This window comes from Schistocerca gregaria, chromosome 1, assembly GCF_023897955.1.
Source record: "Schistocerca gregaria isolate iqSchGreg1 chromosome 1, iqSchGreg1.2, whole genome shotgun sequence".
Taxonomy (NCBI): domain Eukaryota; kingdom Metazoa; phylum Arthropoda; class Insecta; order Orthoptera; family Acrididae; genus Schistocerca; species Schistocerca gregaria.
The window spans coordinates 243,713,019-243,738,975 of NC_064920.1; positions in this window are offsets into that span (position 1 = coordinate 243,713,019).

Genomic DNA, 25,957 nt, shown 5'->3' on the forward strand with positions numbered 1-25,957 from the left:
GTTAGCATATGCTGTGGAGCATCGATTTTCGAACAGATATCGTAAATTGGTGTCTGCTAATTCTGCCTCGTCCGGCTGGAACTACTGAACTGTCGTCAGTAACATTTTGTTAGATGGACTGGCTGTGTATTTCAGGTCACACACTGAAGTGAAACTAAATTTTATCCTCCGTAAAGGGATGCTATAATTGTAAATCTGTTCTCAGTGGCCAGTGTGGCCTGATTTCACTTATTACATGTTGTTATAAAATGCACATCTTTGTAAGAGATTTCTGCTTCATTTAAGCTATTTGCTGCCATCATGGAAGGATACGCTAAACTGATGTTGTTAAAATGCTGTTGTGGGCTGTGTCAAATACTGAACTGTTCCAGTGAAAGCTTTGGCTAATTTGACTTATGATGTGGATGATTGATTACTGAGCTTAAATTTTGAAGCATGTGCACTGAAAATAGATAGATGTTTAAAAGCAGATAGCCTGAACAAGATCGGCTGGAACCTAAACCGGCAACCACTGAACTCCATTAAGGGAAGCAATATGTTTCATCAATTTCTGTAATTATTTTCATGCTATGTCAATATGTTGATTTTAGCAATTAAATTACTTTTTAAAAAGCTGTGGGTTCTGCACAGTGTTTTCAAATTGTGAAGCTTCTTTTGTACTCTCGAGAAGAAGTTTGAGTAGATTAATCCTGAGCTTTGTTTTATAGTTCCTTATTCCGTTAATTTTGTCTCTCCTTACGTGAGCTATATGGAGCGATCTAAAGTAATTAATTGTGTTCTTTTTTTCAAGTGAGATTTAATAAAAGCACGAAGTTTGTTATTCGTAACTCAATTCGTTGATTACATTCTTTCATTCAACGGTGCAGTATCGTGGCACACGGGATATGACTGTCAAATTAAGGAGAGGAGATAGTAACATTTGAAAGCAGCACATCTCACAAATAAGCTGATCGTGATCTAAATGACAGTAATTGGATTCCAGCCAACGTGGAACATGGAATTGTCTTTTAGTAAGTTTCAATGTGATCAGCACAGGTGCGCTAAATTTTTCAAGAATACCCCAAGAAAGTGGAAAGTTATTTGGTAATCTTGAGTGCATACAGAATGCTAAGTGTGAACGGATGATAATCTAACATTGCGATGGAAGAAGGTAACACAAGTGTCAGTCAAAGTTTTGGATATCTGAAAGAAAACAGAGCTACCTTGAATAGATTAAGAATGAGGAGAGTTTATCAGATGACAAATAGCCTCTAAGAAGTAGGGTAGTGAACACTACGGTCGTTATATTTTTAAATTATGTGAAGATACAAAGTAGTGAAATGAGGTAACGATATTAAGGGGCCGTTCCTACATTACTGAGAAGGACGGGATAAACGTGAGAGAGATACGATACTTCAGAAGGGAAATAGGCCCGCCTGCCTCCTGAGGCGTGTACACTGCTGCAGCGGTTATAACAGTGTAGTAAAATTATTTAAGATACTTTTATGTCTCCCTCCTCTGTTAGGGTGTTGAATCCCCCCTCCCCCCAGTCTTACGGCCATACATTAAGAAGGCTCACAAAAACACATCCCGGCGGGTACGGGCAACGAACCTGAACTCGAATTACACTGACTTTCGGGATGTGCTTGCCAGTTATCAATGGGAAAGAAGTAATCTGCTGTTGCAGACAGATGGCAATCTGCACGCTCAATCCACAACGTGCACTATTTGGACAAAAGCGAACAGCTCGCCGTCTAAATGCGTATTTCAAATGGCTCTGAGCACTATGGGACATAACTGCTGTGGTCATCAGTCCCCTAGAACTTAGAACTACTTAAACCTAACTAGCCTAAGGACATCACACACATCCATACCCGAGGCAGGATTCGAACCTGTGGCTCCAGACTGTAGCGCCTAGAACCGCACGGCCACTCCGGCCGGTAAATGCATAGTCGGAGGTTTCTTAAGTATTCATCTCATGCCATTCATATATACGCGATTTGGCCTGCAGATCCTTGGGCAAATACACTGCGGTGAGATTTGTAGTGGGATAGTGATGTGCACGTGCACATACGGCGATAGTATCGCGTTCTTTATGCAGAAAACGGAAGTGCGTTAGCGGAGCTGTCATTTGTACTCAGGTGATTCATGTGGAAAAGTTCCCGACGTGATTATGGCCGCTCGACGGGAATTAACAGAATTTCAACGCGGAGTGGGAGGTAGAGCTAGATGCATGTGATATTCTGTTTCGGAAATACACTCCTGGAAATGGAAAAAAGAACACATTGACACCGGTGTGTCAGACCCACCATACTTGCTCCGGACACTGCGAGAGGGCTGTACAAGCAATGATCACACGCACGGCACAGCGGACACACCAGGAACCGCGGTGTTGGCCGTCGAATGGCGCTAGCTGCGCAGCATTTGTGCACCGCCGCCGTCAGTGTCAGCCAGTTTGCCGTGGCATACGGAGCTCCATCGCAGTCTTTAGCACTGGTAGCATGCCCCGACAGCGTGGACGTGAACCGTATGTGCAGCTGACGGACTTTGAGCGAGGGCGTATAGTGGGCATGCGGGAGGCCGGGTGGACGTACCGCCGAATTGCTCAACACGTGGGGCGTGAGGTCTCCACGGTACATCGATGTTGTCGCCAGTGGTCGGCGGAAGGTGCACGTGCCCGTCGACCTGGGACCGGACCGCAGCGACGCACGGATGCACGCCAAGACCGTAGGATCCTACGCAGTGCCGTAGGGGACCGCACCGCCACTTCCCAGCAAATTAGGGACACTGTTGCTCCTGGGGTATCGGCGAGGACCATTCGCAACCGTCTCCATGAAGCTGGGCTACGGTCCCGCACACCGTTAGGCCGTCTTCCGCTCACGCCCCAACATCGTGCAGCCCGCCTCCAGTGGTGTCGCGACAGGCGCGAATGGAGGGACGAATGGAGACGTGTCGTCTTCAGCGATGAGAGTCGCTTCTGCCTTGGTGCCAATGATGGTCGTATGCGTGTTTGGCGCCGTGCAGGTGAGCGCCACAATCAGGACTGCATACGACCGAGGCACACAGGGCCAACACCCGGCATCATGGTGTGGGGAGCGATCTCCTACACTGGCCGTACACCTCTGGTGATCGTAGAGGGGACACTGAATAGTGCACGGTACATCCAAACCGTCATCGAACCCATCGTTCTACCATTCCTAGACCGGCAAGGGAACTTGCTGTTCCAACAGGACAATGCACGTCCGCATGTATCCCGTGCCACCCAACGTGCTCTAGAAGGTGTAAGTCAACTACTCTGGCCAGCAAGATCTCCGGATCTGTCCCCCATTGAGCATGTTTGGGACTGGATGAAGCGTCGTCTCACGCGGTCTGCACGTCCAGCATGAACGCTGGTCCAACTGAGGCGCCAGTTGGAAATGGCATGGCAAGCCGTTCCACAGGACTACATCCAGCATCTGTACGATCGTCTCCATGGGAGAATAGCAGCCTGCATTGCTGCGAAAGGTGGATCTGTCAGTGTGATCATGTGATGTATCTGACTCCAGGAATGTGTCAATAAAGTTTCCTCTTCCTGGGACAATGAATTCACGGTGTTCTTATTTCAATTTCCAGGAGTGTAGTTAGAGAATTCAATATTCTGAGATCCACAGCGACGAGAGTGTGCCGAGAATACAAAATTTCAGGCATTAACTCTCACCAAGGACAACGCACTGGCCGACGGACTTCACTTAACGACCGATATGAGCGGTGTTTGCGTACAGTTGTCAGTACTAACAGACAAGCAACACTGCTTGAAACAACCACAGAAATCAGTGTGGGAGGTACGACGAACGTATCCATTACGACAGTGGGACCAGATCACCAACGCGAGTGCCTTTGCTAACAGCACAGCCTGCAGCGCTTCTCCTGGGCTCGTGATCGTATCGGTTGGACTCTAGACGACTGTAAAATCGGTGACCTGGTCAGATGAGTCCAGATTCAGTTGGTAAGAACTGATGGTAGGGTTCGAGTATGATGCAGACCCCACGAAGACATGGGCCCAAGACGGCACTGCGCGAGTTGGGGGTGGCTCCATAATATTGTTGTTGTGAGTGTTTACATGGAATAGATTAGCTCTTTTGGTGCAACTGAACCGATAATTGACTAGATATGGTTATGTTAGGTAGCTGTTGACGATTTGCAGCCATTCATGGACTTAATGTTCCCAAACAACGATGACATGTCATCGCGTCACAGTCGTTCGCGATTGGTTTGAAGATCTTTGTGGACAATTCGAGTGAATGATTTGGCCACCCTGATCGATGAATCCCATCGAACATTTACGGGACATAATAGAGAGGTCAGTTCGTGTACAACATCCTGCACTGGCAACATTTTCGCAATTATGGACGACTGTAGAGGCAGCATGGTTCAATATTTCTGCAAGGCACTTCCAACGACTTGTGGAGCTCATGCCATGGAAAGTTGCTGCCCTAAGCTGCGCAAAAGGAGGCCATTACACGATATTAAGAGACATCTCATGACTGTTGTCACCTCAGTGTAAGCCGAGATTCATAACGAGTTCGTTTCACTGCTAGATAAGAATGTTGTTTTCTATTTCTAATTTTTCTATTTCTGGTGCCGAAATTTTTAACACTTTCTTCCTTATACCTTTTTTTTCTAAGGGTTCTTCACATGATTACTTCACTGCAGTTTGCATTTTTTTTTTTATTTTCCATTCCGTCTCTATTTATTAACGCAGTGACCGACGGACTTCTCTTAACGACCGAAAGCAGCGGTGGCGTTTGCGTAGACTTGTCAGTGCCAACAGACAATCATCACTACTTGAAATAACCGCTGAAATCAATGTGGAACGTACGACGAATGTATCCGTCTGGACAGTGCAGCGAAATGTGGCGTTAAGGCGCTGTGGCAGCAGAAGACCGACAAGAGTGCCTCTGCTAACAGCACGACATCACCTGTAGCCCCTCTTCTGTGCTCGTGACCATATCGATTGGACCGTAGGCGACTGGAAAATCGTGCCCTCGTCACAAGAGTCCCGATTTCAGTTGGTTAGAGCTGTTGGTGGGGTTCGAGTGTGGCGCAGAGCAATGGGCCCAAGTTGTCAACAAGGTACTGTGCAAGCTGGTGGTGGCTCCATGATGGTTTGGGCTTTGTTTACATTTAATGAACCGATAATTGACTGGAAGTGGTTATGTTGGGCTACCTGTAGACCATTTGCAGCCATTCATGGACTTCATGTTACCAAAAAACGATGGAATTTTTATGGATGACAATGTGCCATTGTGTGCCATTGTGATTGAGTTGTTAGCTATTCGTTGGAAGAACATTCTGGGAAATTTGACCGAATGCTTTGGCCACCCAGATCGCCCGACATGAATCCCATAGAACATATATGGGACGTAATCTAGAGGTCAGTTGGTACACGAAATCCTATATCGGCAACACTTTTCGCCATTGTGGACGGTTATAGAGGCAGTACGGTTCAGTACGGTTCAGTATTTCCGCAGGCGACTCCCAATGAGTTGTTGAGTCCATGACACGTCTAGTTGCTGGACTATACCGGGCAAAATGACGTCCGACTCGATATTAGGAGGTATCACATGACTTTTGTCACGTTAGTGTATGATACATATGAAGGGCTTATTTCAATAGTGGTACAAGTCCATTACCTCCACTTTTCTATCTATAATGCTTCTGACATTAATGGCCCAAACAAACAGAAAGGAAGGTTCATCTCTAGCAAGTAGCCATATGCTTGTATATCTCTGGTATCTCAACTACAGATTTTTCAGCGATTATTTAACTTTAGGAATCTGTATCTCAGAATGAAGAAAAATGGACTTCCCTCCCTTAATGAAAACAACAATCCAAAACGTCAATATATACATGAAGTATGTGGCTATGCCTCCATTAATTGTACATCATGCGATGCAATACAGATATGTTGTGATGTAATACACGTACGTTTTTAGATGAAATTCTCATTTAATCTGTGCTACTGAATATTATGGAGCCCAAGGTGCCTCTATTGATGCTACACATTTCCGTTAACAACAACAGTTTTATCATGTTGTAGACACCTTCAGTCTGTTGGCGTCATCGAGCTACTCGAGGAGTTTGCTTTCTCTTTCTCGTTCTGCTGCATTCTTCAGCAGAAAAGATGTTGACTACAAGCAGGTGGATTTGCGTGTGACACGCACGGGGAAATTCGCAGACGCGCCAACCTGCCCCATGCATCACCAGCGCGCCAATGTGTAATGAAAATTGTCCGCTTCAGCACAGGCGTTGTCCTCAAATTAAAGGACGTCAAGAATCGGCTTCCCTTCACGCACCTGTTCTGCTGCCACACACGGATGCAAACGGATGTTTGACACGCAATTCGCGCATAAACATGCCAGGAATTGCCATGTCTCTGGAAAGACAGATGTTCGCTCTCTGAAATTTATTACGGCCTCATTGACGCAAGCTAAATAACTCCTGGGGCATGCGGTCAGTAAATTGCGTACACGCTATTGCCTCCTCAACTACTGAGACTCCAAAACAAAGCTTTCGCATTGTCTGGGACACTTCATCGAAGGAAGTGCTTCCATTATTGGGTTTGCTCTGACTTCCGTTGATGCACAAAGTTACAAAAATTTTTCTGTATTAAATTTACCGTGAAAATGTACATCACTTTGAAAGGTCTCTGTTCGATTCCTTTCATGTTAATTTCCTAAATCTGTTGCCATTCACGGCATAAATTCCTCTTCTAAATTTACTGTGGTGTTTCTGACTATCTGGGAGGAGACTGAGCAGTGTTACTTTTACACATAAACAAGAACGATCTGTCACACTACTACACTTTAAAACACAGTTTATATGTAATTCATGTCACACAGTCTCATATGGAACCTACATCTGCTTTCTTTTATATACAGTATATGATAAGATTCTGTCATTCCCCTTCCCTTCTGTGTGAAAGAATGAATGAGCAAATGTATTTCTAGTTGCATGCTTGATGGTAGCAGACAAGCCTGTCTGCTAGAGAACAGTAGGACCAACGTCGGAACAGGTAGCTACGCTTTCTAAAAGCAAAGAGGTTTCTATCCTTCTGTCCGTCCCTTGTCATGTTGGTATAGGAAGCTGCCCCTCTGGTCACTTCAGTTTTGTATACGGAAGCACGCTCGGTAGGAGCCCCACAGGTCAGTCTGTCCGTGGCGAGCGTCTGAAGTGGTAAGATTTCCGGCTAAGCGCGTGTCTGCTAAGTCCGTAGGACAATGGATTTCTTAAGTTTAACCTAACTGAAAATTTATCACCTTTATTTCAGGTTTAGCTCTAAAATATCTAATGTTATCTTAAATTGCAACGCAGTGTATTTCGAGTGTGAACCTCAGAATATTTTCCAGTAGTTGCTTTGTCACTACTTTGTGAGTAAAGTGGAACCACGCGTTGATCAGTAACTCTAACTAAGATCATCAATCTTAAATGCGAATGTGCGTGAGATTATAACGTCTCGTCTTAACAATATTTTTCAATATAGCAACTTTTCTTTATGTTCAACCCACGTGGGGTGTACTTTGTGAGACCAGTACCACGTGCTTATACAATTGTTTGACCCATCAGGTTAATAGTAAGACGATAGTAACCAGTTCGAGGTTTTTGTTTTGTAAATTGCTTTTCGATCTAATTTATTTTAATTATCAAGATTATTGTGGAGTACACTCTTTGTGCAAACCAAGTTGACCACGTGAAGCATGTGGTGTAATCATCAAAGTAGCCCTCTGATATTCTTTTCGGGAAGATTTCACAGAGAGTTAGTATGAATTTAGTATACCAGTGTGTGGTAATTACATGACGGACAGGATTGCGCTACGAATGTAACTTCTTTAGGTGAAAATTGAATCGGTTGGTTGTGGTTAACTTCCTCTTGCATATGTTTCAATGTTCTTCGTACGTTATTTTATGAATGTAGTGTTGTACGCAGTCTCCCAATCTTGGCTCCCTATTTGATGTGTTCCGTAAGATTACAAACTCACATTTTCACAATCCTAAATAAGGCACCAGCTTAGTTATGACTCAAGTTTAATATGCTGAAATTTCAATGATCAATGTTAAAATAAATTTCCAAATATAAACTGATGTATTTCTTTTTATTTAAATTCTCTTTTTTATATATGTATCACCGGTTTTCGTATGACTATTGAAAGATTATAATTAATGTTAGTCTGGTTGGAACTTTGGTAAGCTAGACTGGATACCTGGTGAAACAGTTGCGCAGTAATGCAAGGTTAACTTCCTCAGATAGCTCACAGCTTTTAAACCGCTCTATTGTCTATCAGCACCGCTTTACACCTCAAATTAAAGCAACAACATTACGACTTTCTCGAGAAATAAGCCCACATCATTATATACTTGGTTCCGGAAAGTTGGGTTCAGATTCGGTTGCGTGTGGTTTGTTGTAGGATTCTCGCTGTTTTGCAAACGACACCAGTGTGTTCAATGCCTTTATTACGTCACTAATGAGTTAACTGATGAACGAGGGTTTAAATGATGGGATCAGTATTGTTACCGAATGGGAACTCGGGGTGTAGCGTGAACACGCACTTTCTTACATCTAACCAGGGTTTTACACACATTGTACTGCATGCATCTATGTTACTTAAGAGGTGGCAATAGATTTAACATTGTGAATAGTAATAACCTGGTATTAATTTAATTAAAATAATTTGAATATATGTGATGGGAAAGAGAATGAGAATTCTACGAACTAATAACCTAAGTACTGGCGGTGCTACTGTTACTACTGCTGCTGTTAATAATAATAATAATAATAATAATAATAATAATAATAATAGTAACAGTATTATGGGCAGATCTAAAATGTATCTACAGCTTTACAAAATTGAGATTTTTATTTTTGAAATAGTGAATCCTGAGGGAGAGAAATTGATGTAGAATGCTCCAGTGAAAGTTTTTTTGGAAATGAAGAAAGTCTTGGTTGGATAAAGAAGGGCATTTGGTTATAACGAGGTAACTGGTGCAGACAGGAACAAAGGCACATAATGTTGTTGTTTCAGTAGACATGTCATTAACTATCTTTTGAATCTGGAGATGTTATTCTGTTTCCTAAAATAATGAAGTGGGTAATTTCAGAGTCGGATTTCTGTTACTGAAAAGGACTTAAAGAAGACGCCTGAGGGATGGATTGGGACAGAAAGGATTTTTTTTTGATGGGGACGAGTCTTTCTGCTGTGGTGTTCAGAGAAGTGTGATAAGATCGAGAAGAGAGATGAGATGAGACACTGAATACTTTGTAAGATGGCAGAGGAAACAGAGTAAACGGAAATTTCTGCGTTTGTTTTTATATAGGCAGGGTAGCTGTGCGTAAGATGCTGCTATACGAACAAAAGTTCTTCCGTCAAAGACATATCGTACCAGTTCCAAGAGCCGTGAGCTTTCCTGGGAAAGACTTTGCAGGATAACATAGCTGTAATCAACAACTGGAAGTACAAGACTTCATAAAAATTTTTTTTTGAAGACAAAAGAGATGAATTATTTCTATTTGTGAAGGGCGCGGGGAGATGATGCCGTCAGTGATTACTTTATTGATATTTGGTATACATACAGTGAATTCAGCATCCTAGTACATAAATGGGACAAGTGACGGTTGAGAAATATTGTAAAGGAATGCAGAACACATAGCAGCTGAGAAATACAGTTATTTAGGTTACTAATAAAAACGAAGGTGGATAGTACGTACATTGAAAGTTACGACTGGCGTGCTTGTTAAGAAACAAAGATTATACAACACGAGCGAGTGCACTTCTCGTTCTTTTCTCTGAATTGTTAATATAACTGAACGTTCGGTTTGGCTACTGTGCACAACACAAACACCGCCGCAATGAGGAAAGCAAATTGGGCATACAACAGATTATATTTGTTATTGTGAGTCGCGTAACCATGGAAAAGTCACAGGACAGTGAGGGATCCTAAAATTTGAGTTATACTGACGTTAAGACTTATTTATTTGCTCTAATCATTGAAATAAAACACAGTGAAATTAAACAGTGGTCCCAGTTCTCAGAAACTCAGATCCAATTATAAAATGACTTAAAGACTCTTGAGAAGGTGCCTCCTAGGAATTCACAATTTATTTATTTATTTCCGTGAAGGGGGGGGGGGGGGGGGGGGGGGGAAGACAGCTCTGGAATGGCACTCAAACCATTCCATTCTGACACTCGTAAACTTACCTAACTCGCACCATCCCATCCATTCCATGTGGTTAAACTGTAATAACTCAGTTTCCTTTTCGTACCGGTCACATGCGGACCACGTTATTTCAGTTGTACTTATCCATTTATTTGTACTTATCCATTCATTTGCGACTGAGCGTAAAATATAGGTTACTGCAATCTTGTGGGACTCATACGAGCAACATGGTCATACAGAAGTAATCTCCTTACACGAATTGTGTCTGTGATCTTTTTCTGCCTGTCTACGAAGTTCATAATTGTATCGTCTCCTGAACCAACAATTTTATTTGATTGGATTTTCCTTTCTCGTATGTTCAAGTTCTCGATAAGAGCTTTTCTACTCATAGCAAGGCGTCCTGTGGCATATAGAGGCTCCGGTCTTAGTACTGTGTAGTGATGTGATAATTGGCGCCGTAACGGTGCACAAAGAAAAAAGCGGGTGCATGGTCCTTACTACGCAGGGAGTTGTGGAGAATAATTTGTGGCGTCGCCAGTGTACTGTTTGTCACAAGAGACACGTTGCATTCCTTACTTACCCTGGTAACTGCCGACACTGCTACAAATTTTTCTGCTTCTGATTGAACTTCGAAAAAATTATGTGATCGGAAAACTATCGCTCCCGCTTCTTAAGATATCACTTGTCGTGTTTCCTGCATGCCACCTGTAATGGATACTACAGTGGCTGAGCGCCTTTAAAACTAATACGGAAATCAACGTTTAATCTCCTACACACAGCCTGAAGCGCACACCGCAAACATACGAGGCAGAATGCGACGTTATTGGTTGCAGCGTCACGCAGTACACTGCCTCTTGTCAGTGTGTGTAACCCCATCACTGGTCTTCTTACGTGCACACTGTAAGGTAACGAAGGAAACAGTTTCCAAGAAAATTGCTACCTCAGGCTGTTCTTTAAGTGGACATACTCAACCTGACGCCTACACCATGGTGGTAGTGGGGGAGAGGGGAGGGGAGGACTTCAGTCCGCTCGGGAAAAGCTTGACCTCTTGGCAAACAAGTTCCAACAAAACTGATTTTTCTTCCTCGCAGGAGGAGCCATTACAGAACGGGAGAAGAGACTGTGGCGCGAAATTAGGAATCCTAAACCACAAGTTATCAGGACAGTAGGCAATTAAAAGTTTAAAAAAATAAGAAAAACTCATGTAAATGAAGAGCCGTATTTTATAAATAAAACATAACAAGTCAGTATTTGCATCAGGGGAAAGTCGCCTGATTGTGGTGGGGATCTGACGACAAGTGATTGAGTCATTTCAGAACTGCACAGTTAAGAGCGAGGCGGACGCCGGCCTGCTAAAGTCACAGGGCAGGTCCTTATTCTTAGCTCCGATCTGACAGAAGAAAGATATGTCCTACATGCTACATGGTTTCGTCTGAATGTAAGATCCATGTTAGTGCGGTGGCGTGTATGGATGAGTATGGATGAGCATGTCGAATTATCTGCGTAGGCATTTGCCTAATAGTTTACTTACACCTTGTATTCTATCTGAGACATTTCTTCTTTGTGAAAAAATACAGTAAATTTATTTAAATTAAATTTCGATTAAGTTTGCTGTGCTGCATGGTGCGGGAGTGTCATCACAGCCTGTAAGTTCCGCCAGTTGGAAACAGATAGTCCAGTTCTACTAATGAGAGCTCTGCCTATAACAATTCACAGACTGCATGTGGCAGCACTATCAGTGGAGAATATATAAATCGTATCGGGGAGATATGGTAAACAGTGTAGTCGTTGTTATAATGCGGAAACGGAGCGTTTAACCTTACGTCCAAAGGGGCCATGATCATTGACTTTCGGCCAAGGATGGTAGCATTACCGAAACGGCCATGTCTATAAACTGGTCAGGAACAAGCGTGGTAAATCTTCTGATGATTTTACTAGACGCTAATTACACCATCATCTACAAACAATCTAAGGGGGCTGCTCAGATTATCACCTAGATCATTTATGTAAATCAGGAACAGCAGAGGGCCAATGGCACTACCTTGCGGAACGCCAGATATCACTTCTGTTTTACTCAATGATTTACTGTCTATGACTACGAACTGTGACGTCTCTGAGAGGAAATCACGAATCCAGTCACACAACTGAGACGATACTCCATATGCACGCAATTTGATTATAAGTCGCTTATGAGGAACGGTATCAAAAAATTTATGGAAATCCAGGAATATGGAATCGATCTGTGATGCCTTGTCGATAGCACTCGTTTCTTCATGGGAACAAAGAGCTAACTGTGTTGCACAAGAACGATATTCCTCTCTGAGAGGAAATCACGAATCCAATCACACAAGTGAGACGATGCTCCATATGCATGCAGTTTGATTAATAGTCGCTCTTGAGGAATGGTATCAAAAGCTTTCTGGAAATCGAGGAATATGGAATCGATCTGAGATCCCTTGTCGACAGCACTCATTACTTCATGGGAATAAAGAGCTAGCTGTGTTGCACAAGAACAATATTTTCTGCATCCGTGTTGATTATGTATTGTATCGCCCCACCCGTCACTTATCTGGTTTTGGTGTGTGTTCACTCCAGATAATTGACTAACAGATCAACGGAGAGTGCCAAACTGCCACAATGTCGGATAATGCAAAGAAAGTAACAAGGCCCTGTGAGTCCTGATTGAACTGTGGTGGCAGTGTTGACATTAATTGATTCAGAATTGATCCCTTTTAATTAAAAAGGGGTGCACATTGATGTTATATTCAGATATTGAACACCAGATGCAAATGTTGAACATAAAAATAATTAAGAAAGTGACTTGGGATTTCAACTACTTGATTGAAAACAGATGCAGTTGATTAGCACAGATTTATTTTAACTCACAACCTTCAATCATCACATTACATGACTTTCCTAACAGGCAGTGGTAATAAATTGCGTTGAGTGAAGTAAAGTGCGACAAACCAAAAGTAATTCCTATCGATTGACCCAGGCGTAATGCGAAATGGGAGAAGAATTCTACAATACACAACCCATGAAACCCTTGTGGAAACTTGGCGACGTGATCCAACAAATTAATCAGTGGCCAGAGCGGGCGCAATATCACCGAATTCATTGTGGCGGGGCGGTGTCGTTGTGTGGACGTCGGCCGACCTTGTGGTGCTTCAAGCCTGTGCTCGTCTATTCACTCATAGCTATCTTGCTCAGTAAATAGCTGAACCAAAACTTCCTATCTCCAAGCTAAATCGTTCCATTTGCTAAGTCCTAAACTGCAGAGATGCTCACTCTTTCTCAGGCAAGCTGAGTAAAGAATGCGACATCCACACTCTAGGCAAGCTGGAAACAGAAGACCACTATGGAGACTTCTCGCAGTACGATCTTCGCCTCGGTTTCCCCTCCAGCAAAATCACTTATGCCAATTGCAGCACAAGTCACATTAATTATGCATTGCTTCCCAGCGCTCTGGGAAGTGAACAAATTCCCACAAAATTTCCCTTCCTCTCAACTTCTGCTATTTAGCTCCTCCCAGGCCACTCATCAATGTTGTCGTCTGCACAAACAACAATTTTTCTAGAATTCTGACTCCCAGGAGAGTACTTCAAATTCCTTGGTCCTACGTTCCCACTGGAGGCCGGCGTATTTAATTCTGCCGCTCTTCACCTGATTTACTTCAGACGCTGTGGACTGTGAATTCAGCGTGAAGTTGCTATAGTTACGAACATGCATATTTTGACCTCTGTAGACCGCTCCACCATAGCTTTCTGTGGCTTTCTCGCGTGTTTCACTGAAAATGGGACGATGGACATTTATCAACAGGTGTACAAGTTCTCTGTCTGTTTCCCGATACACCAGCATGGGGTCAACCACCCACTCCCTGTCACTCATCTTAAGGCAGCCGGAGGCCGCGCCCCGTTACCGCTTTCTCACAGTTTGAGCCGCCCTAAGCTGCCTATTGTCGCTTCCCTTTGCCGCTCCCCAGCCGCGAGCCGCGGTCAATTCTGAATACTTCCCTGAAGTAAACTAGCCTCCAGTAAATCGACGCGTTTCCACAAAATTTTCATGTCGTGTGACTTACTTTAAAACCATCACCCGACATTAATTATACCAATACGTCCATACTATACCCTCTACAAGATACATTGTGCCTTGTCATGTAAGGGGCATAGTACTTGCCATCTTACAGTATCAATAAGTCATACTTGAGTAGAATCTAGCACAATCAGCCCATCAGCTAGGCGGCGCAGCGATTACAAAGACACACAGCGGTGTGGCGCGCCGACCGCTGTGGCTGCGTCGCACTCCTCCTAATTGGAAGGACCAGTACAGCGCAGCGGCGCCCTTAAAACACGGCGCTTATGACGAGTCTGCTCAGTCTCAAAACCTGGAGAGAGGGGAGGGGAGCTAAAGAAGAGACGGGGCGAGCCGCCAGCCAGCACAGGCAGGGTCACGCGGCAGGAGGAAGCGGGACGGGAAAAAAAGTGAGGAAAATTCACGGCGCGAGATCGGTCTGAAACATTTCCCGCTAGGGGGGAGGGGGCAAGCTGCTGGCGACGGGCGAGCGACGAGAAGTCTGCGCCGGCGGCGGCGGCGCCGGCAGGAGTTGGCGCGATCGTTAACTTGACGTTATTTCATCATTACTTCAATTAGGCGACGTATTTATGGGCGCGCCCACCTCGAGACGAGCACTCATTCAAATTGAGGCGGCTGCGGGCCCGGGCAGCGCCGGTTGTCAATACGGCCGCGGCGGCGGCGGCGGCGCCACTGGCTCCGCCGCCCGCACCAGCCGGCCGCGACACCATATCTTCATTAGGCGTAATTTATACGGCCCAAATTTACAACTGTACCGAGAGGGACCAGCTGCGCTTCACGCCCGTCCCCGGCGCCGCTGCGCGCCCGCGCCCGAGCGCGCCCCGTACGTATAAATCCTTTAAGGACGCGCTTTCGTACGCCTGTCCTCGCCGCCCTAACGGATATTGCACGAACGGCGAGCAAGGAGGAGGACATGGAGATTCAGAGAGAGAGAGAGACGGAGACAGGGGTAGCGAGAGAGGGAAGTGTGGTGGACCGAAGGAGCGAGCCCGAGTTGTCCGTCGCGGCGAACAAAAGCCGTGGCGGGCGTTTTTAATTGGCGCTTGTTAGCGTTAATTATGTTGTAGCGGCTGAGTTATAGGTGACAGCCTGTCGCCAGTGGGCGGCGCGACGACTCAGGAACAGGAACCCACGTCGCCGCCTTCGTCTTCTCCTCTGAACATGGTCCGAACCCACTCCCCCTCACCCACCCTCGAGTGGTGTCCGAACTAGAGTTGTAAAAGTGCAGGAGGCTACCGTGGACTTTCGTAAGTCTGCGTAGACTACGGTAGCTTTCGTAGTAACTTCAGTCAGTTAAAACAGTAACCGCTTCTTTTTGTTGTGGTTTTGGGGCGTACAACTACAGTGATCATTAGCGCCCAGACTAAATTATGAATGCACTGCGAGGCACAATGTTAAAACAGCAACTAAAAAGTACAACATTATAAAAGGCACATTAACAGGCAAGCGATTAAAAGAAAACAGCATAATCGAATGTCGTTAGACAGGTTTGTCAAGTGGATAAAAGGAGGAACGCGAGCAGCTGCTCCTGCGTCATCCGCTAAAATTTCATCCAGAGTAGATGGCAGGCCAAGATCAATGCGCAGTGTATTAAAATTCAGGCAGGACGTTAAAATGTTGCGTACCGTCAGCAACTGCCCATATGGGCAGAACGGCGCCGGCGCAGCAGATGGCGGTGGCTGAACCGGCAGTGTCCAATCCGTAACCGGGCCAAAATGACCTCCTCCCCCCCGAGAAAGGTGTGAACAGGTGGTCCAAGCCGTAGGGAGAGGTTTCAAGGTCCGAAGCTTGTTTTCAGTAAGTGTAGACCAATAGGCATGCCACAGCGATAAAATGAGCTGACAAATGATCCTGCTAAAATCAGATGAAGGCACACAACAAGAAGCTGTCCGAGGCTGGAGGACCGCAGCCTTGGCCGCGGCATCTGCAGTTTCGTTCCCACGGCCAGGAACCCACCTAACGGTAACCGGAGAACCGTCGTCCGCCAGATGCTGAAGAGAGCGTTGGATCCGGTGCACGAAAGGGTGAACCGGATACGGATCACTGAGGCGCTGGATGGCGCTCAGGGAATCAGAGCAGATGACATAAGCAGAATGTCGGTGGTGGCGGATGTAAAGAACAGCGGTATGCCGAAGCTGGGGTAACCTCCTTTGGGAGCGAGCTGAGGTCAAGGTGAACGCGAAGCTGAGCCTGGAGCCAAGGTGGCGTTTGGTTCTCGCCCACTCTGAAGGTTGCAGGGAGTGGAAAATCAAGTTGCTGAAGGAGGCGACGAAAGCGGACTCCAGGGGGTAGCAGGGCAGATACATACAACCGGTATTGACGGCCGAGAGAGTCGTCAAAAAAGGAACGATAACACGGGTGGTCGGGCATTGATAATTCCGACAGGCATACCGTCAATGTAGCATATAGCGCCGGTAGGTTAGTGGCAATTCACCGGCTTCAGCATGAAGACTCGACGGGACTAGTATAGAACACTCCGATCGCAAGACGTAACACCCGATGTTGTATAGAGTTGAGGTGGCGTAAGATGGACGGCCGTGCAGAGGAGTATACAAAGCTCCCATAATCCAGCTTTGAGCGGACGTTTGACCGATATAGGCGAAGTAGGACGGTTCGATCCGCTCCCCACGACGTACCGCTGAGAACACGGAGGACATTTAGGGAATGGTTACAACGGCAGCCAGATATGACACATGTGGAGACCAGCTAAATTTCCTGACAAATGTAAGACCTAAAAATTTTTTTGTCTCCACGAATGGGACAGCAACGGGACCGAGATGTAAGGTAACCGCATTACCTGCATGTTAGGTGTATTGCATAGCTATGGGGCGTTACCTCATTACCATCGCTTCAACTGCATGTGTGATAGGTGACTTTCTAAGAAATTGTGAACAGTCTAGAAACTGAGTAAGGATATACAGGGTATTTCACAATTCATGTTACACACTTCTAAAGGCTGTAGAAGGGACTTCGTAGATCAAGTTTAGTTAGGAACCCATGTCTGGAGACGTCATCCAACGACTCTATAGACTCTCAAAGTTGTAGACGTTAGCGCCAAATAAATATAAGTATACAGGGTGGACATCAATAAAACCGACAAACTGCAGGATAGGATTCCTGACTGGAAATAGACGAAAGAAGGTACTATGAACATGTATCTGGAAATGCGTCATTGCCACAGTAGATGAAGATGACGAATTAAAGTTTCTCTGCCCATTATCGTGCATTCTTTGTGTGTGTTGCATGTTGTGTGATTGATGCAGAGTATTGTAAGCAGCAGAATGGTCGGGTATTCGTGTCGGAAACAATCCGAGGTAGCGTTTGTGTACAGCCAAACATATTGAAATTGTCGAGAGGCAGAAACAAGTGCTCAACATCTTGTGTACGCACAGGCCAGCGCCTCCCTGCACGATTGTCTATCTGAAACGACCCATGATTACACAAACGCCAAAAAAGGGCTTGAAATGTTGTGTGATGTGTTTGGTGTCTGTGAAGGTACTTGTTTTGGTACAGCTGTGCTGCCATTTCCATCTGCTTGGCCGTACACAAACACCAGTTCGGCTCGTTCCCGACACGAATACGGTAGCAGTTCGCTGTGTCAATCACACACCCTGCAACATGCAAGGAATACACCGCACGTGCTCAGAGGAACTTTTGATTCGTCAGCGCCATCTATCGTGACAACGATGCATTTCCGGACGCATGTTCATGAGACCTTTCTTCTTACATTTCCCGCCAGGAATCCGTCCCTGCAGTTTGTCGGTTTTGTTAACGTTCAACCTGTGCGTAGGGTGACTCAGTCATGATGCTACTAACTTCCAGGGGTAATGAAGAGGGATAAATGTATCATCTGAGGTAAGAGTCCCTGTACTAAAAAAGAACGAGTCGACAGTTACAGGCGAAAACTGTTTTGATGACTCTGACATATTCCGGTACTGTTGTTCTCAAGACTGTATGGTAGGAAACTTTCAGAGGTGATACTAAGGACCAAAATAAATTTAAAAAAATAATTTGGGCTTTAAGATACATATCTAAAGAGTTACGGGCACTTGTTCAGTAGAGGAGATTTGCTTCATAGTAGAGAAAAATTGATACATTTATCCGTCGCAATCTATACTGAAAGTTTGTAGTAACAACGCGAAATCATTCTGTACATACAAACATATATTTAAAAGCGCCGGCGCTTATAACTTTGACGCTCTGTAGCGTTGTAGGGTGACGTTACCGGACTTGGGTTAATACGTAAAATGTGATCTACTACGTATCCTCTACAACCTCTAGAAGTATGTAACATCTAAACATTCATGGTGGTGTCTGTTTCTTCTATATCGTGTCTCCCTACCACTTTCGCGCAACGACGCTCTGAGCGTGTTTTTTAGGGAATTGACTAGTTTGAACCTGGGACCTGTTGCTGGTAAGGAGACGCCAGACCACACATGACATGTAGAATTCAGAAGAGTTCAGTGAGACTAGCCATGATATAACCAAATACTAAATGATCTCAGCGTCAGCTCCACTGCACTCCCTGTAAAAGAATCTTAATACTAACTAAATTTATTGGAAGGGGGTCAGGCTTTCCTATTTTTAGTTAGCTGGTAAAATAACGTCGAAAAAGCAGTTAAGTTTACCATTGGAAATTTTATTCTACTCACAAAACATTGTTTATAAATTGCACTATTGATAAAAGGATATGTTCTAATACAGGATGGTAAAAACCAACTGCGTTCAACAATAATGTGAACGACTATTCCCTGAATGGGTTTCCAAAATCTACAATCGATCGAAGGATGACCTATCCCATATCACACCTATAATCTAGGTTTAAATTAAGTTTCAAAAAAGAGAAAAACTATCAAAATGGTCTACAGTGCCCCTCAATTATCTTTAATAACTTATCTAACTTGTCGTAAATTACAGTGGCTGATGTGGCTTCTCAATAACTATATAAAAGAAAAATCATCGCGTTTCAGATTTTTACTTCAAGTGGCAAATGTGAACACCATGAGCTTTAATTGACGATCGACACTAGTATTGCGCAAAAATGTGGTGTAGCAGATGAGACTTCTGCAGTTCTGGGTGAAGGTTTATGCGCTGTTTTGCGGCATCGCGTGCGTTCATTACCTTGTCGGTGTTCGTCAGGGGGGCGGCGGCCGGCACAGCACCCATCCAGCTCGCCGTCTCGGAACTAACTCTTCATCTAACTTCTCCTTACTACAATTTACCGAAGTTGGTTTAAAAAAATCTATCTGGCTGTGTTTTCATCTGACCAATCAGGGTCTCAATGTTAACCTTAAGCTCCGCCTACAAAAATTCTGTCTATCCAATGAGAAACGTTATACTTTTCGTGGTGGGGCAATGTTTTTAAAGTTTGCAACGTAACAGAGACGCGAAAAACTCTCACGCTAAAACCTGCAGCTGGTGTGGTCCTTTTAGCGTTATCCTAAGATCTATACTGTTCTTCTGGAGGGCTCTAGCTTCTTTGACGTAACAGAGACGCGAAAAAGTCTCACGCTAAAACTTGCGGGTGGTAGTGGCCCTTTTTGTGTTATCGAAAGATCTATACTGTTTTCCTGTTTTTCAGGAGGGCTCTAGCTTTTAAAATGGGCTGGGGGGGGGGGGGGGGGGGGGTGGTCCTTGACGTAACAGAGACGCGAAAAAGTCTCACGCTAAAACGTGCGGGTGGTGTGGTCTCAGCGGTAGGCTGGCGACGTGGGTGTCCAGTCCGTCCCTTATCGTAGGGCCTTCCAGTTTAACACTGTTCTGCTCTCGGCTTCTGTACTCGTTTCTCCCCTTGGAACAGCGTCTGTTTCACGGTGGGAAGGTATGACATGCATTTAGGCATTCTTGTGTTAGTCTGTGGTATTCCATTTGCTCACTCGTTACCCGTATTACTTTGGTTAATTTAATGTCACGATTTATTAGGAGTTATGTGACATACTACTGGATTTGCTTATCATGTCAGGGTTTTTATGGAAGGTGTTGGATTTGCTTGAGACCTTACAAACATGAATTGTGGATCACCCTGTATAAATGGCGGTGTAACAGAAAAATTGAAATTGTCAATGTTTAATTCCGGTTTTACTACGAAATTGTTGATTTGTGAAGTGAAAAAGAGAGATGTTGTAGTAAAAATTAAACTAAATACAGATTAATCATATAGTGGTACACAATGCAATTTACTCAAGAAAACAACAAACATGGTTTCACTGCTTCGTCTAGCTTAAATAAAACATATTTGTGTTATTACAAACAACTTTCTCTGTTATCAATAATAAACAGGCAATTCTTGCCTTTGATCCTAATTAAATGGCTCTGAGCACTATGGGACTGAACAGCTGAGCTCATCAGTCCCCTAGAACTTAGAACTACTTAAACCTAACTAACCTAAGGACATCACACACATCCATGCCCAAGTCAGGATTCGAACCTGCGACCGTAGGGGGCGCGCGGTTCCAGACTGTAGCGCCTAGATCACAATTATGTAGATTCTTTTGTATTGATGCGTGTAAAATGTACCTACATCTAAGGTAATTGCTTTGCTTACATAAAAGTGCGGAAGTTATGGGTACAACTAATTTTTATTACTTATAAAATGCAATTTGTGCAAAACAAACAGAAAATTATGTGTAAAACAAACAGAACAAAACGAGGCGAAGCATCATTATCTCATTCTCTCCTGGAACCATCCGACAAAATAAAAAGTTGCGACAGACTGGTAGCCCAGTTGGGTGAATTTCAGCGGGGTGGAATACTCAGACTAGTGTTTGGCTGTTATCATCGAAAGGAGTACCCTACGTTAAACATTTTTTTTTAATTTCAAAGAAGGAACTTTTTTTAGTAATTCGTCTCTCTCAAACTGTCTTCATCAGCTTGCATTGCGGCAGTGAAAGTTAGTATATTCCAAATACGAGCGATGTTCAAGTGATGCAACAGTTTCTTTCCTGAAAGCAGGTTGGTTTTATTCAGGATCCCCCACTCCTTTGGCTACAAAAACCTATTTTTCAACATAATGTCAATCAATGTGATGGCCTTACGCCACGTTACTAGGAAGGCCTTATGCCAGCAGGGTACCACTCTACTGGTCTACATAAGATCCAAAGACTTGCTGCGTCAATAACCTCTCCGTCATCTATGTACTGCTTCTCGTGGAGTACATCCTTCGTTGGGCCAGACAGATCGAAATCGGAAGGTGCGAGATCCGGGCTGTAGGGCGAATGAGGAAGAACAGTCCAATGAAGTGTTGTGAGCTCCTTTCGGGTGTGGAGGCTTGTGTGAGACCTGTGTTGTTATGGAGATGGAGACGTTCGTCTACCTTTTTGTGGCGAGGAACACGCTGAAGTCCTTTCTTCAGTTTCCTGACGGTAGACGGGTATACTTCAGTTTCGTAGCACAGTGAGGGAGGACATCAAACAGAATAACTCCTTTAGAGTCCCAGAAGATCTTCTCCACGACTTTACCTGCTGTGGGTGGCGATTTGAACTTTTTCTTCGGAGGGGAGGTGGCGTGGCGCACTCCATAGGTTGCCATTTTGTTTCCAGTTTGAAGTGATGAATTAATGTTTCATGACCTGTGACGATATTCGACAAAAATCTGTCTCGATAATCATGGTACCGCGCAAGCAATTCCGTACAGACGGTCCTTCGTTGTTTTCTATATTCTTCTGTTACGCTACGAGGAATACAGTAGCTACATCCTTTGAGTACTCTAAATGGTGGACTAGTGCTTCAGGACTGCGAACAGCGAAGTGCAGCTGTGCAACGAGCTGTTCCATTGTGATCCGTCGATCACCTTGAGTGAGAGTGTACGCACGTCCCAACACTGCAGGAGCCACAGCTGTGTGCGGCCGGGCGGCAGGCGGGAGATCGCACAGGATTGCGCGACCTTGTTGCGAATGATGGCATACGCCTCGCCCAAACACTCACCGTGCTTTTGATCACTGTCTGAGGTCTGGGGTTGATCTGTTATTCTGCGCAACGGATTAATCTGAGATGTACCCTTTACCCTGTGGCTCCTGCAAGATGCAATTTCCACCCGCACACTACTGCAGAAGTCAGATAGACGCTCCTAACGTTCTAAAGAGAAATGCCTGATAAACTTTGAGCAATAAATATCTTCTGGAGTCGTCCGCTGTAAGGAAATGACACAAAAATTCACAAAATTTCTTACGTAACTAGTGGAATACTTGGGTACTGCAGTAGTGCTAGTTAGTGTAAGAAAAACATGAAACTAACGAAAATTATTATTTATTTTGCAAAAATTCTGAGAAATCACAATGACACTTTTAGTTATGAATTGAACAAGTAATATCCTGATTCTTTTCGGAATGTAAAGTTACCTCTCAAGGATGGGATTCGCTAATGAAATTTCTATACAAAGTTTAAGATGGTTGTTTACTTGGCAGAATGGCTGAGAGGCGCACCTACTCAACTTGAATAATTATCCTTTAGAATGTTTCTACGTACGGTCGAGGGTGTCGCGTGTGAAATGAAGTGAAGTGTACTGTTGTGGAGGAAATATGGGGCTCGCAATAGCTGTAGCGCACAATATCGTAAGCTGCGATGACTGCTGTCTGCGCCGCTCGCTGCTGACAAATGAGATAACTCTCGTTCTATCTGGATTGACCTTCACCAATCAAACTCTCCCTATGCCTTGATGAAGTCAAGGATTCCTATTCGCCCCTAGTCTAACTACTGGCGTGGTACACCGGTCAGATAACCAGTCCACTGCGATGCCACTCAAAATTCGCTCGAATGCATTTAACTATAACTCTGTCCGTTCACACCGCACAATAAGCGTGTCGGCCAACACAGTGAACAACGCTTAATTGCAAGGACTCAAAATAGAGTCGCACTTCGATTCGGTCTCGACAGAGGTGCTCTCCCAGTGAAGCACTGAGGAGAGACTTGTTCCTTGCTCCAAGAGTGACAAGGGAACCGCGCCTCTCCACGCCAGACATGAAGGGGTATATCTTTCGGTCTCTTCCATTATTCCTTCAGCTCAAGGCGTCAGAAATATCGTCTGCCAATCAGCATTGCTCTTCTAAAACGGGAGAATGACGTTTTGTTTAAGGCGACCAAACCGGAAACCTGTAGCATTGGCGTTTGGCGTTTGCTGTCTCCCTGTGAAAATCTCTGAAACTGCGTGCTATGTGTAAAGAATGCGTAGGCTGGCCGCTCCCATACAATGTAGCGGAATTTGCTTTTAAGCCGAACACGGGGTTGTTCCCCCTTTTCACTCGGGCCCACGCTGTCTGCTACACAGGCGGTCACCGGCCAACAAAGGCTGGGTCGTCCTCTGAAGGGACCGGCGTCCCGTTGTACGGTTTCTCTCCTGAACTAAAAGCTTCTGTGACCGTCGTGTCTGGAATGTATGTGCGTACGCCAGCCTCAAGTATTTCAACCCTGGTGCGCTTACTTGTTAATTGCACATCGTTTACATGAATTCATACAACATTGACTTTATCGTATCGAGTTTGGGTTCGAATGATGCGTATTGATGTGCGGAATATGATTGCGAGGGCGGAATATGTAAGCAATGAAGGTCAGGAGACCACGACGTCTTACAATTGCCAGGTCTCCGTAGGAATTATGCAAGCCCCTATGAATATCTTCCATGCTCTCATTTTCCACCATAAGAAACTCGATGATAGCTGTGTTCTTGGAAAGCACATCCATTTCATACTCCGTTTTGAAGGCTACGTACAGCGCCACGACGTATCAGAATTTCTTGAAACTGTAGAGGTTGAAGCGAGAATATGTCACAAAGCCCCTCAGCAAATTTCGAATTTTTTCAAGCGAAACTGACAAAGAGAACAAAGGTGTTGCATCGCTTATTGAATGCCCCTTGTAATGTCCTGGGGATAGTCTGGACGCTCTACACAAACGAAGGAACAACAAAGGTACAGATATTAAATGGTGGAAGGAAAATCATTCTTCATGCAGGCTCAGCTCGTGGATTCATTACAGATTGTTTATTGCTGTTTCGTTCCAGAAAACAAGGTAACGCTATCCGCTTACCATGGACTTGTACCGAGCAGACTCACGCACTTTTTACAATCTCAAAACCCTGTCCAGTTGTCCTTTTCTGACCGTCCCACTCGACTGAAAGACATACAAATTCTAGCTGAACTATGGCGGTCTTCCACGTCACCCTAAAACTACTCTCGTTGTCACAAGCCGCAGAAATGAAATGTTGGCACAAGAGTTCACTAATAGAAGACACTGCTAATGAACTGCCTGTATAGTCTAAACTGGAGTATTCATCGAGCTTACGGGAACATTTGTTTCTGGACTGATAACGGCTTTCGATATTATGCAAAGAAACTCAGCGCAAATGCCCATGGTTTTTTTTTATTCATGTGGAATAGTTCCCGAATGTTCAAAAACCTACAGTGTCGAAGTCTCGAAAGATGCCAAGTACCTACTGGAAGACGTATCTTAACATTAATGTCAGTGTGGAATCCAAACACTTACTGGCAGCTCCATACATTGCCCCGTAACGAAGGCAAAAATAATGGTAGGTTAATAACATCTCACACAGAGTTTTACAAGCATTCAGCCATTATGTGCTGAAACCATAGACAGAACGGGAAGAGCTCTTAGTGTATGGCCTATTATGTGCACAGGAGGTGGACAAAAATATGAAAACACCAAAAACACAATACATTAGCGAGCAGTGTAGGAAATGGGATCTTAAACCAATCTTCCTGCAAAATAATGACGAGTTCAAGAAATGATGACGGAGAGCGACAGCGATCACGCTCTCTTCTCTCCAAAGTACACCACAAAGGCTCAATAATACTGAGATCTGGTGATTGTGATATTGTGATGGCCAGGGGATATGGGACAATTGATCCTCGTGTTCGCAAAACCAGTTCTGGACGATGCGAGCTCTGTGAATAGGGGCCCTGTCTTCTAGGAATGCAGGATCACAGGTGGGGAACGAACATTGTGCAACGAAAATGGTTGCAGAGCAACCATGGACCCCATGGAATACCACGATCTGTCTGCTCAAGTCATCGCTGAACCCTTGCCATGTTTCACTCTTCGGTCGTCAACTAGGCGAGAAGTTGGAAATATTGTGAAACGATACTCCGCCGACGAAATTACTTTCTTCCATTGTCCCATAATCCAGATTTTATGCCTTCGGCATAACATTTACGTGTTACGTGTATTAGCATCACTGACAAATGGTTTTGGAATCCCACTCACCCTGTAATTCCCAGCGTATGGAGCTCCCTCAGTGTTGTTTTGGTGCAGTCAGGGTTCGCGAGAGCGACATTCAGTTCTGCAGTGACTTTTACAGCTGTTGTCCTTTATTTTTCGTCACAATCCTCTTCATTGACCGTCTGCCACGATCACTCAACGTACACTTCCTTCCGTGTTGTGACTTAGCGGATGATGTTCTTCCGCTTTCACTGTGTGCGATATAAATCTTCGATACGCCTTGAAACACCAAACACTAGGGCTAACTTGGTAACAGAAGTACCCACCATACGAGCAGGAACAATTCGCCCACTCTCTCATGCACTGAGCTGCAACATAATGCACTCACAACTGCACAGAACACTGTTCTGATCACTTGTAACGTGTTGGCCGGCCGCTGTGGCCGAGCGGTTCTAGGCGCTTCAGTCCGGAACTGCGCTGCTGTTACGGTCGCAGGTTCGAATCCTGCCTCGGGCATGGATGTGTGTGAT